Consider the following 12,286-nt stretch of genomic DNA (forward strand, 5'->3'; position numbering starts at 1 on the left):
TCTGAAACGACAGAGAGAGACACACAGAGAACAGAGATCTGAAATGACAGAGACAGACACAGAGAAACAGAGATCTGAAATGACAGAGACAGACACAGAGAAACAAGATCTGAAATGACAGAGACAGACGCAGAGAAAGAGTGAGAAGACATTGGATTGATTGAGAGTGGAATGTGGACATTTGGAATTATAAGATGACTACCTCTCGGGGCGGTGTCTACCAGTGGGGAGGGACATAGCTGTAACCAGGTGTGCCCTGGGGCCGGTACTGTGGCATGGTGACGTGTTGGTGAGCACCCAGCTGACGTGCTGAGGCGTGGTCAACAGGGTTCCTACAGGACGACACACGCATCAGCAGTCTAACATGTCATTTTGTCACTATTGTTTTGACCGTAACATTAGGGTCTATATAACGCAGACCAAACTAATACAACTTACAAAAAACACATAGCAGCACACAATCATTTTAGCATAAGAATATCAATTTTGCATAGGAAATTAAATAGAGTAATTGAAAAAAAAGGTGTTTAATATGAAAATATATTTAATGTTCACGTGATGTCAACATGATGTAGCCACATCAGCTTCCTCAGTCACCCGTCCTACCTGCACTCATAGCCATGGTGGTCCCGGCAACCATCCCCATGGCAGCCATTCCGTTGTTTCTAGGGGCTTGGACCGGGGCGGGGTAGAGGGCTGAGGGCATGCTGTTTGGCTGAACCACTGTGGTGTGGTGGATTACATGTGGCTGAGGCTGAGCAGCATACACAGGCTGGGTGTAATACGCCTACAGACACAGAGACAGAGGTTGAGTGTGTCTGTGTTAGTGTGTGTCTGTGTGTGTTGATGTTGTGTGCATGTGAGTAGTGTGTTGATTTACATAGGGCTGGGCCGCATACACTGGCTGGCCATAATACGCTGCTGCCTACAGGGAGCGAGAGAGAGGTTAGGGTGTGTATGTGCTTATCAGTACATAAAGGTTCTACTGAGGGTAGACGTTGAGGGAGTAGGGTGTGTGTGTATGCTGAGGTTAGGATTGTATATAGGTGTGTGTGTGGTGTTTGTATAAAAGCTGCTGAGGGTAGGAGTAGGGTGTGTGTGTGTGTGTGTGTGTGTGTGTGTGTGTGTGTGTGGTGTGTGTGTGTGGTGAAGGGTATGTGTGCTTACCTGTGCATATAAGTTCTGCAGGTTCTGCATGCTCTGCAGGTTCTGCATGCTCTGCATGCTCTGCTGGGTAGGCACTTCTGATGGGTACATGGCTGTCTGTAGGGTTGGGGGAGGGGGAGTAGGGCGGGGGGCTCCGTTCGTCTGGGTGGGGGGCACTTTATATGGAGTACCCGCTGTAGTGTATCTACACACACACACACACACACACACACACACACAAAGAGAGGATAAAACAGATTCAGCGGCCAAGACGTGTATAAGAGTAACACATCCTTCCTCTCAGTCCTAATGTAGATACCTCAGCAGTGTTCATTTCATCAACAACAATAGTGACACAAATATTTGTGAAAACCTATTTTTCAGTGGCAATTGACAAGACTTTAACTGACTAAATAGACCCGAAAAAACAAACTAAATGAAATTATTTCAGTTGACTAAAACGAGACAAAATCATCTCTGTGACAAAAATCGACTACTAATGGACTGGACAAGAGGTTTTGGAGAGATTGAGAGCTTTTCAGAAATTACCCATAATATTACCCATAATGACACATAATATTACCCATAATGACCCATAATAACCCACTGGCTCTATGTTTTTTGTTAGTTTGTTCTATGGTCCATTCATGAAGCATATTGTGGTCCGCTCTTACACCAGGCCACTTGAGGACGGACCATTAACCATATTTCAGGATACACCTTGTTCAGTCATGTTACCTCATTAGCTAGCTATAGCTAACAACCTGCATTCAGCAGGATGCAACGTTCTGGAACGTTCAGATAGACATATGGTATGTAGAACAAACATGCTTCTGACATGTTGAATAAGGAATAAGGTTGGTCTATTATCAGAATTTCTATCATCAAATATGTTGGTAGGACAGCTATGCATGTTTGTGCACATGGAAGTCAGTGATTTATGTTTACTATAGTTTAATGAGGCAATACAAATCTATGTGACTAAATGAAAGGGCATTTAGTTGACTAAAATGGCCCACTGTTTTTGTCATTTTGACAATAACTAGACTAAATCATTATTCAAATGACAAAACATGTGACTAAGACTTGATAATTTAGTCAAAAGACGACAACTAGAGTAAATAAAACAATAGTGCCAAAATGAACACTGCAATAGAATGCAATCCAGTCAGAGTATGACTAGTCAATGTCTCCTCCTAGTGGTAGAGTCTCATCATTACAGTTTCCTAGTGGTAGAGCCTCGTCACTACAGTCTCTAGTGGTAGAGCCTCATCACTACAGTTTCCTCTAGTCTCATCACTACAGTCTCATCCTAGTGGTGGAGCCTCATGATTAGTCTCCTAGTGGTAAAGCCTCATCACTACAGTCTCACCTAGTGGTAGAGCCTCACACTACAGTCTCCTCTTAGTGGTAGAGCCTCATCATACAGTCTCCTAGTGTAGAGCTCATCCTACGTCTCTAGTAACTCATCACGCAGTCTCCTAGTGGTAGAGCCTCATCACTACAGTCCAGTGTAGAGCCTCATCATTACGTCTCTAGTGTAGAGCTCATCACTACAGTCTCTCCTAGTGGTAAAGCTCATCACTACAGTCTCCTATGGAGAGCCTCACACTACAGTCTCCTAGTGGAAGCTCATCACGACAGTCTCCTAGTGGTAGAGCCTCATCACTACAGTCTCCTAGTGGTAGAGCCTCATCACGACGGTCTTCCTAGTGGTAGAGCCTCATCACTACAGTCTCCTAGTGGTAGAGCCTCATCACTACAGTCTCCTATGGTAAGCCTCATCATACAGTCTCCTAGTGGTAGAGCCTCATCCTACAGTCTCCTAGTGGTAAAGCCTCATCACTACAGTCTCCTAGTGTAGAGCCTCATCACTACAGTCTCCTAGTGGTAGACCTCATCACTACAGTTCCTAGTGTAGAGCCTCATCACTACAGTCTCCTAGTGGTAGAGCCTCATCATTACAGTCTCCTAGTGGTAGAGCCTCATCACTACAGTCTCCTAGTGGTAGAGCTCATCATTACAGTCTCCTAGTGGTAGAGCCTCATCCCTACAGTCTCCTAGTGGTAGAGCCTCATCATTACAGTCTCCTAGTGGTAGAGCCTCATCACAGTCTCCTAGTGGTAGAGCCTCATACTCAGCTCCTAGTGGTAGAGCCTCATCACGACAGTCTCCTAGTGGTAGAGCCTCATCACTACAGTCTCTCCTAGTGTAAAGCCTCATCACTACAGTCTCCTAGTGGTAGAGCCCATCACTACAGTCTCCTAGTGGTAGAGCCTCATCACGACATCTCCTAGTGGTAGAGCTCCTCACTACAGTCTCCTAGTGGTAAGCCTCATCACGACAGTCTCCTAGTGGTAGAGCCTCATCACTACAGTCTCCTAGTGGTAGAGCCTCATCACGACAAGTCTCCTAGTGGTAGAGCCTCATCATTACAGTCTCCTGGTAGAGCTCATCACTACAGTCTCCTAGTGGTAGAGCCTCATCACGACAGTCTCCTAGTGGTAGAGCCTCATCACGACAGTCTCCTAGTGTAGAGCCTCATCACGACAGTCTCCTAGTGGTAGAGCCTCATCATTACAGTCTCCTAGGGTAAAGCCTCATCACGACAGTCTCCTAGTGGTAGAGCCTCATCACTACAGTCTCCTGTGTAGAGCCTCATCACTACAGTCTCCTAGTGGTAGAGCTCATCACTACAGTCTCCTAGTGGTAAAGCCTCATCACTCTACAGTCTCCTAGTTGGTAGAGCCCTCATCACTACAGTCTCCTAGTGGTAGAGCCTCATCACTACAGTCTCCTAGTGGTAGAGCCTCATCACGACAGTCTCCTAGTGGTAGAGCCTCATCACTACAGTCTCCTCCTAGTGGTAAGCCTCATCACTACAGTCTCCTAGTGGTAGAGCCTCATCACTACAGTCTCCTAGTGGTAGAGCCTCATCATTACAGTCTCCTAGTGTAGAGCCTCATCACGACAGTCTCCTCATAGCGTGGGGCCTCGTCATTACAGTCTCCTAGTTGTAAAGCCACTTCCTTACAATCTCCTATGGTAGAGCTCATCACGACAGTCTCCTAGTGGTAAAGCCTCATCACTACAGTCTCCTAGTGGTAGAGCCTCATCACTACAGTCTCCTAGTGGTAGAGCTCATCACTACAGTCTCCTAGTGGTAGAGCCTCATCACGACAGTCTCCTAGTGGTAAAGCCTCATCACTACAGTCTCCTAGTGTAAAGCCTCTCACTACAGTCTCCTAGTGGTAGAGCCTCATCACTACAGTCTCCTAGTGGTAGAGCCTCATCACGACAGTCTCCTAGTGGTAGAGCCTCATCACGACAGTCTCCTCCTAGTGGTAGAGCCTCATCACTACAGTCTCCTAGTGGTAGAGCCTCACTACAGTCTCCTAGTGGTAAGCCTCATCACTACAGTCTCCTAGTGGTAAAGCCTCATCACTACAGTCTCCTAGTGGTAGAGCCCATCACTACAGTCTCCTAGTGGTAGAGCCTCATCACTACAGTCTCCTAGTGGTAGAGCCCATCACTACAGTCTCCTAGTGTAGAGCCTCATCACTACAGTCTCCTAGTGGTAGAGCCTCATCACGACAGTCTCCTCCTAGTGGTAAAGCCTCATCACTACAGTCTCCTAGTGGTAGAGCCTCATCACTACAGTCTCCTAGTGGTAGAGCCTCATCACGACAGTCTCCTCCTAGTGGTAAAGCCTCATCACGACAGTCTCCTCCTAGTGGTAAAGCCTCATCACTACAGTCTCTAGTGGTAGAGCCTCATCACTACAGTCTCCAGTGTAGAGCCTCATCACTAGTGTCTCTAGTGGTAGAGCCTCATCACGACAGTCTCCTCCTAGTGGTAAGCCTCATCACTACAGTCTCCTAGTGGTAGAGCCTCATCACTACAGTTTCCCCAAGTCTCATCACTACAGTCTCCTCCTAGTGGTAAAGCCTCATCCCTACATCTCCTAGTGTTAGAGCCTCATCACTAGTCTTCTAGTGGTAGAGCTCTCACTAGTCTTCTAGTGTAGAGCCTCATCACTAGTCTCCTCCTAGTGAAAGTCACCCAGTAAATACTACTTGAGTAAAAGTCAAAAAGTTTTTGGTTTTAAATATACTTAAGTAAGTATCAAAAGTTAAAGTAAACATAAAACCAATTTTCTTTTATTTTTATTGACGGACAGTCAGGGGGCACATTCCAACACTCAGACTAATTTACAAACGAAGCATTTGTGTTTAGTGAGTGTCAGAGCAGAGGCAGTAGGGATGATCGGGGTGTTCTCATGATCAGTGTGTGAATTGGACCGTTTTCCTGTCAAATGTAACGAGTACTTTTGGGTGTCAGGGAAAATGTATGGAGTAAAAAGTACACTATTTTCTTCAGGAATGTAGTGAAGTAAAATTTGACAAAATATAAATACTAAAGTACATATACTCCAAAAACTACTTAAGTAGTACTTTAATGTATTTTTACACCACTGAGTATAGGCATTAGACAGGCATCTAAAATATTGCTTCCCCTGTCCAGTGTTTTCAGATTAGAACAGGGAAAGGAAATGAACCACTGACATGATTTAGATCCACCACATGAATTACACAATATCTTATTAGCTACTTATATTGCTTCATGCTACATACTTAAACTATTAGGCTATTATAGAGGTTATTGTGATGTGCCCATGGTTATCCTAGGACTGCTCTATAGACCTCTTTCTGTGTTTGCAAACAGTGCCGTACGAGGCCGATGCGCGCAAGTTGGAGGGGGTTCTTATAGAACGGCAGCAACAAAAGCCTCTATTTACATGTTGCTTTTGAGTGCATTTCGCACTACTTTTGGATTATAATTGGATTTTAAGGCTCGTATGAATGTCCTGCTTAATATAATGTTTGTGTCATCATCGCAAATCAACTGCATTATACTCTAAAAACACTTCAAGTAAAATGGATCTTTGGCTAGCTTTTGTTCAGCCTATATCAATCAGCGTTAGCATTCTAGCTAACAAACTGCTGCATCCATAATAATTTTAGAAAAGATCACAACCAAATATAATCTTCAAGCAAATATAATCTTTAAGCAAGAAACAAAACATAATTGTAAGTGTTCGAGAACCCAAGAAAGTTATTTTGTTTTGAAGTAGTAGCACATAATTTAGGCTATGGGCGCAGAAGGCGATGGCTTCTTACTGCCGCCATGAGTCGCACGCATCGTGCATGACGTCAGTGTGTCGTGTGCTGGAAAAGCGTATCTTTGTGTAGTACTCTGCTAGAACCACCAGGGGGAAGCGGACTCCTCTATACCAGGGGTCTCCGACCTTTTCTAGCATGAGAGCTACTTTAAATAATGAAACATGTTGCGAACTCATTTGAGCTTTCAAATAGGCCATTATTCTCTCTCTTCGGGGTCCTTAGCGTACAAGAGAAGTAGTGCAGTGTTTTTTTGTCAATATACCTTGTTCAAATAATGGTTCATAAACAACTCCAAGGGGTCCTATAAAATCTGACTTTTATATATTCCCAAATGATGTTGTTTTCTCAGTTTTACATTTCCTGGTTTTAGAACGTTTTTATATTTCACCTCAAAATTACAATTGTTTACAGAGAAAATATGCAATTGGATGTTCTGAGTCCATGTCAATACTTAAATAAAAGGAACACGTTTAGATTTGAGTGTAATTCCCCTTTAATTGCTCATCTAAGGAGTGAGGAATGTGCCGGACTAGCGATGTTTCAGTACTCTGCTGCCTCATTTCATGGCAAAGTTTACAAATAACAAATAATAGATAAATGATAAAGACTGAACAAAAATATAAACGCAACATGTAAAGTGTTGGTCCCATGTTTCAGTAGCTGAAATAAAAGATTCCAGAAATGTTACATATGCACAAAAGTTTATTTCTCAAATTTTTGTGCACAAATGTTCCTTCCCTGTTAGTGAGCATTTCTCCTTTGCCAAGATAATCCACCCACCTGACAGGTGTGGTATATCAAGAACTGATTAAACAGCATGATCATTACACAGGTTCACCTTGTGCTGGGGACAATTAAGGCCACTAAAATGTGCAGTTTTGTCACACACAATGCCACAGATGTCTCAAGTTGAGGGAGTGTGACTGCAGGAATGCCCACGAGAGCTGTTGCCGGACAATTGAAGGTTCATTTCTCTACCATAAGCCACTGCCAATGTTGTTTTAGAGAATTTGGCAGTATGCCCAACTGGCCTCAAACCGCAGACCACGTGGATGGCGTCGTGTGGGCAGCGGTTTGCTGATGTCAACGTTGTGAACAGAGTGCCCCATGGTGGCGTGGGAGTTATGTATCGGCAGGCATAAGCTATGGACAACGCACAATTGCATTTTATTGATGCAATTTGAATGCACAGAGATACTGTGAAGAGATCCTGAGGCCCATTGTCGTGCCATTCATCCGCCGCCATCACCTCATGTTTCAGCATGATAATGCACGGCCCCATGTCGCAAGGATCTGTACACAATTCCAGGAAACTGAAAATGTCCCAGTTTTTCCATGGCCTGCATACTCACCAACATGTCACCCATTGAGCATGTTGGGATGCTCCGGATTGACGTGTACGACAGCGTGTTCCAGTTGCCGCCATTGAAGAGGAGTGGACAACATTCCACAGGCCACAATCCCTATCTTTTATAAGGTATCTGTGACCAACAGATGCATATCTGTATTCCAGTTATGTGAAATCCATAATTAGAGACTAATGCATTTATTTAAATTGACGAATTTCCTTATATGAACTGTGACTCAGTAAAATCTTTGTAATTGTTGCATGTTGCGTTTACATTTTTGTTCAGTACACTTATTATATATTCTGCAGGTAAGCCTACTTTGCAGTTAACATTTCATTGAGAAGATTTTGGGGAAAGTATTTCTGTCAACCTACATCAACTGGCTACAGACAGACTGATACCACAACGTGTTTATCACAGACAGACAGGGGCAATATTCATGGAAATTAATTGGCAGATTTTGAGTAAAGTTTTTTTTTTAAAGCAAATAGCGGCTAACCGGGGGTGGTAAAGTCAATGTTGTGTTGATTAGTAAAAAGCTGGAAGCTTGCATTGCCTGATACTTGTGCGATTTGTAGACAGTTTGCAGTGGAAAACATAAAAAATGGCATGTACTTTCAGAATTATTTGGTGAGCCACTCATATGTGGGATGCGAGCTACTGGTGGTTACCGATTGACCTGTTGGGGACCCCTGCTCTATACGTTTGTGTAGTACTCTATTAGAACCACCAGGGGCAGCTGACTTGTGTAGTACTTGTGTAGTAATCTGTTAGAACCACCAGGGGGCGGCTGAAGGCATGCTGCGCTGCTCAGAGGATTATAGAACACAAAGCCAAGGACACAGGAACAAGATAGCGAGAGATGCTGAGGAGCTCCACCGTGCATCACCATCAGCCAGCTCTGAATGGCAATTACACAAGCATCAGTGTGCAGCCGATATCAGTCTGTGTTATTGTGTCCAGTCTGAAGGACCATGGTGAATGAATATTATGTGGACAAAATTCATCAAGATGTTGCCCTCTAAATATGACTTGAGGGGGGTAAGGCTATTCAGAACGTTGAATTCTAGTGCTGTAGAAGAAAACATGTCGTCCTCAAGTAACCCACCAGAGAATCACTAGGGCCGGAAGGTGGAGATGAGACAAGGTTGTTAGTTACAGATTCCGGGAAAAGAAAATGAAAAGCCACTTGTAGCTCCGATGCAATCATTTATTCGCCACGTTTCAACAGCAAGCTGTCTTCTCCAGAGGAGCTTTAGATTTCTTCCAAACAATGGACATCCTTCACCAAACCTGAACTCTACACACACACACAATCACCTGAACTCCACACACACACACACACAATCACCTGAACTCCACACACACACACACACACACACACACAATCACCTGAACTCTACACACACACACAATCACCTGAACTCCACACACACACACACACACACACACCACAATCACCTGAACTCTACACATACACACAATCACCTGAACTCTACACACACACACAATCACCTGAACTCACACACACACACACACACACACACACACACACACACACAATCACCTGAACTCTACACATACACACAATCACCTGAACTCTACACACACACACACAATCACCTGAACTCTACACACACACACAATCACCTGAACTCTACACATACACACAATCACCTGAACCTACACACACACACAACAATCACCTGAACTCTACACATACACACAATCACCTGAACTCTACACACACACACAATCACCTGAACTCTACACCACACAAACAATCACCTGAACTCTACACACACACACACAATCACCTGAACTCTACACACACACACCAATCACCTGAACTCTACACATACACACAATCACCTGAACTCTACACACACACACAATCCCTGAACTCTACACATACACACAATCACCTGAACTCTACACCACACACAATCACCTGAACTCTACACATACACACAATCACCTGAACTCTACACACCACACACAATCACCTGAACTCTACACATACACACAATCACCTGAACTCTACACACACACAATCACCTGAACTCTACCACACACACATCACCTGAACTTCACACACACACACACACACACAATCACCTGAACTCTACACATACACACATCCCTGAACTCTACACATACACACAATCACCTAACTCTACACACACACACACTGATGTCTTAGTCTAGTGGGCCTCTGTTCCACTAACACAGTGTGTGTGGAGCATGAGGACCACTGCTAGCCCGTCTGCTGTGGACACAGACAGGGGGGACAGACAGACAAGAGCACAGACAGGGGACAAACCCTCCCATCAGGGAAGCTGTCAGTCACTATCACTCAGACCTTCAGAATATATACTGGCCAGCAATGCCTTTCCCCTCCACCTTCTTGACCAGGGATGGGCATCTTTGAAGTGGGTGGGAGCCACAAACAAACAAAGCTGAACTCATCACCAGGGGCCACAGTTGCTCGCACGTCTGCATGCTCACATCCTTGGTCTGCGTGCTCATCATTGGTCTGCGTGCTCACATCCATTTGGTCTGCGTGCTCACATCCATTTGGTCTGCGTGCTCACATCCATTTGTCTGCGTGCTCACATCCATTTGGTCTGCGTGCTCACATCCATTTGGTCTGCGTGCTCACATCCATTTGGTCTGCGGCTCACATCATTTGTCTGCGTGCTCACATCCATTTGGTCTGCGTGCTCACATCCATTTGGTCTGCGTGCTCACATCCATTTGGTCTGCGTGCTCACATCCATTTGTCTGCGTGCACCATGCTGCTGCTCACATCCATTTGGTCTGCGTGCTCACATCCATTTGGTCTGCGTGCTCACATCCATTTGGTCGTCGTGCTCAATCCATTTGTCTCGTGCTCACATCCATTTGGTCTGCGTGCTCACATCCATTTGGTCTGCGTGCTCACATCCATTTGGTCTGCGTGCTCACATCCATTTGGTCTTCGTGCTCACATCCATTTGGTCTGCGTGCTCACATCCATTTGGTCTGCGTACTCACATGCATTTGGTCTGCGTGCTCACATCCATTTGGTCTGCGTACTCACATGCATTTGGTCTCGTGCTCCACCAATTTGGTCTGCGTACTCACATGCATTTGGTCTGCGTGCTCACATCAATTTGGTCTGCGTACTCACATGCATTTGGTATAGGTTGGAGAGAATTGTTCGAGATCTTAATATGATATCTGAGTGAGACTGCCTACACAAATGAATGGGGCCCCCCAGGCCGGTAATTCGACCATGATTACTAAGTTTAGATAGCTGCAGCTAGGCTAACTTAACAATCTAGAAAATGTTAGCTGCCATGGCTAATTGAGTGACTGTCAGTGACTGACGTAAGAAACTGCTGATGCACAACCACGTTTGTAATTCCACCTTGTTTATTCTACTATTCTAACTCTCAACAGTAAATTTAGACGCGACTGATCTGATTGACAGCTACAGCAGTAACTCTACACCTAGAGCTAGCTGACAGCTACAGTAGTAACTCTACCTCCTAGAGCTAGCTAACAGCTACAGTAGTACTCTACCACCTAGAACTAGCTGACAGCTACAGTAGTAACTCCTCTACCTCCTAGAGCTAGCTGACAGCTCCACAGTAACTCTACCTCCTAGAGCAAGCTGACAGCTACAGTAGTAACTCCTCTACCTCCTAGACAGCTACAGCAGTAACTCTACCTCCTAGAGCTAGCTGACAGCTACAGCAGTAACTCTACCTCCTAGAGCTAGCTGACAGCTACAGCAGTAACTCTACCTCCTAGAGCAAGCGGACAGCTACAGTAGTAACTCCTCTACCTCCTACAGCTGACAGCTACAGTAGTAACTCCTCTACCTCCTAGAGCTAGCTGACAGCTACAGTAGTAACTCCTCTACCTCCTAGAGCTAGCTGACAGCTACAGCAGTAACCTACCTCCTAGAGCTAGCTGACAGCTACAGCAGTAACTCTACCTCCTAGAGCTAGCTGACAGCTACAGCAGTACCTCTACCTCCTAGAGCTAGCTGACAGCTACAGCAGTTAACTCTACCTCCTAGAGCAAGCTGACAGCTACATAGTAACTCCTCTACCTCCTAGAGCAGCTGACAGCTACAGTAGTAACTCCTCTACCTCCTAAGCTAGCTGACAGCTACAGCAGTAACTCCTCTACCTCCTAGAGCTAGCTGACAGCTACAGTAGTAACTCCTCTACCTCCTAGAGCTAGCTGACAGCTACAGCAGTAACTCCTCTACCTCCTAGAGCTAGCTGACTGCTACAGCAGTAACTCCTCTACCCCTAGAGCTAGCTGACAGCATCAGTAGTAACTCCTCTACCTCCTAGAGCTAGCTGACAGCTACAGTAGTAACTCCTCTACCTCCTAGAGCTAGCTGACAGCTACAGCCGTAACTCCTCCTACCTCCTAGAGCTAGCTGACAGCTACAGCAGTAACTCCTCTACCTCCTAGAGCTAACTGACAGCCACAGTAGTAACCCTCTACCTCCTAGAGCTAGCTGACAGCTACAGTAGTAACTACCTCCTAGAGCTAGCTGACAGCTACAGCAGTAACTCTACCTCCTAGAGCTAGCTGACAGCTTGC

General features: G+C 45.1%; 1 protein-coding gene and 1 pseudogene across 2 annotated transcripts in view; one reads left to right on the forward strand and one right to left on the reverse strand.

The window, feature by feature from the left end:
- The window catches only part of LOC120036073 (myelin-associated neurite-outgrowth inhibitor-like), an 85,811-nt gene that overhangs the window by 51,303 nt on the left and 22,222 nt on the right, over positions 1–12,286 (forward strand). The window lies entirely within an intron of this gene.
- LOC120036080 lies at positions 218–6,466 on the reverse strand (annotated as a pseudogene).

Source organism: Salvelinus namaycush, unplaced genomic scaffold (genome assembly GCF_016432855.1).
Source record: "Salvelinus namaycush isolate Seneca unplaced genomic scaffold, SaNama_1.0 Scaffold12, whole genome shotgun sequence".
NCBI classification, from domain to species: domain Eukaryota; kingdom Metazoa; phylum Chordata; class Actinopteri; order Salmoniformes; family Salmonidae; genus Salvelinus; species Salvelinus namaycush.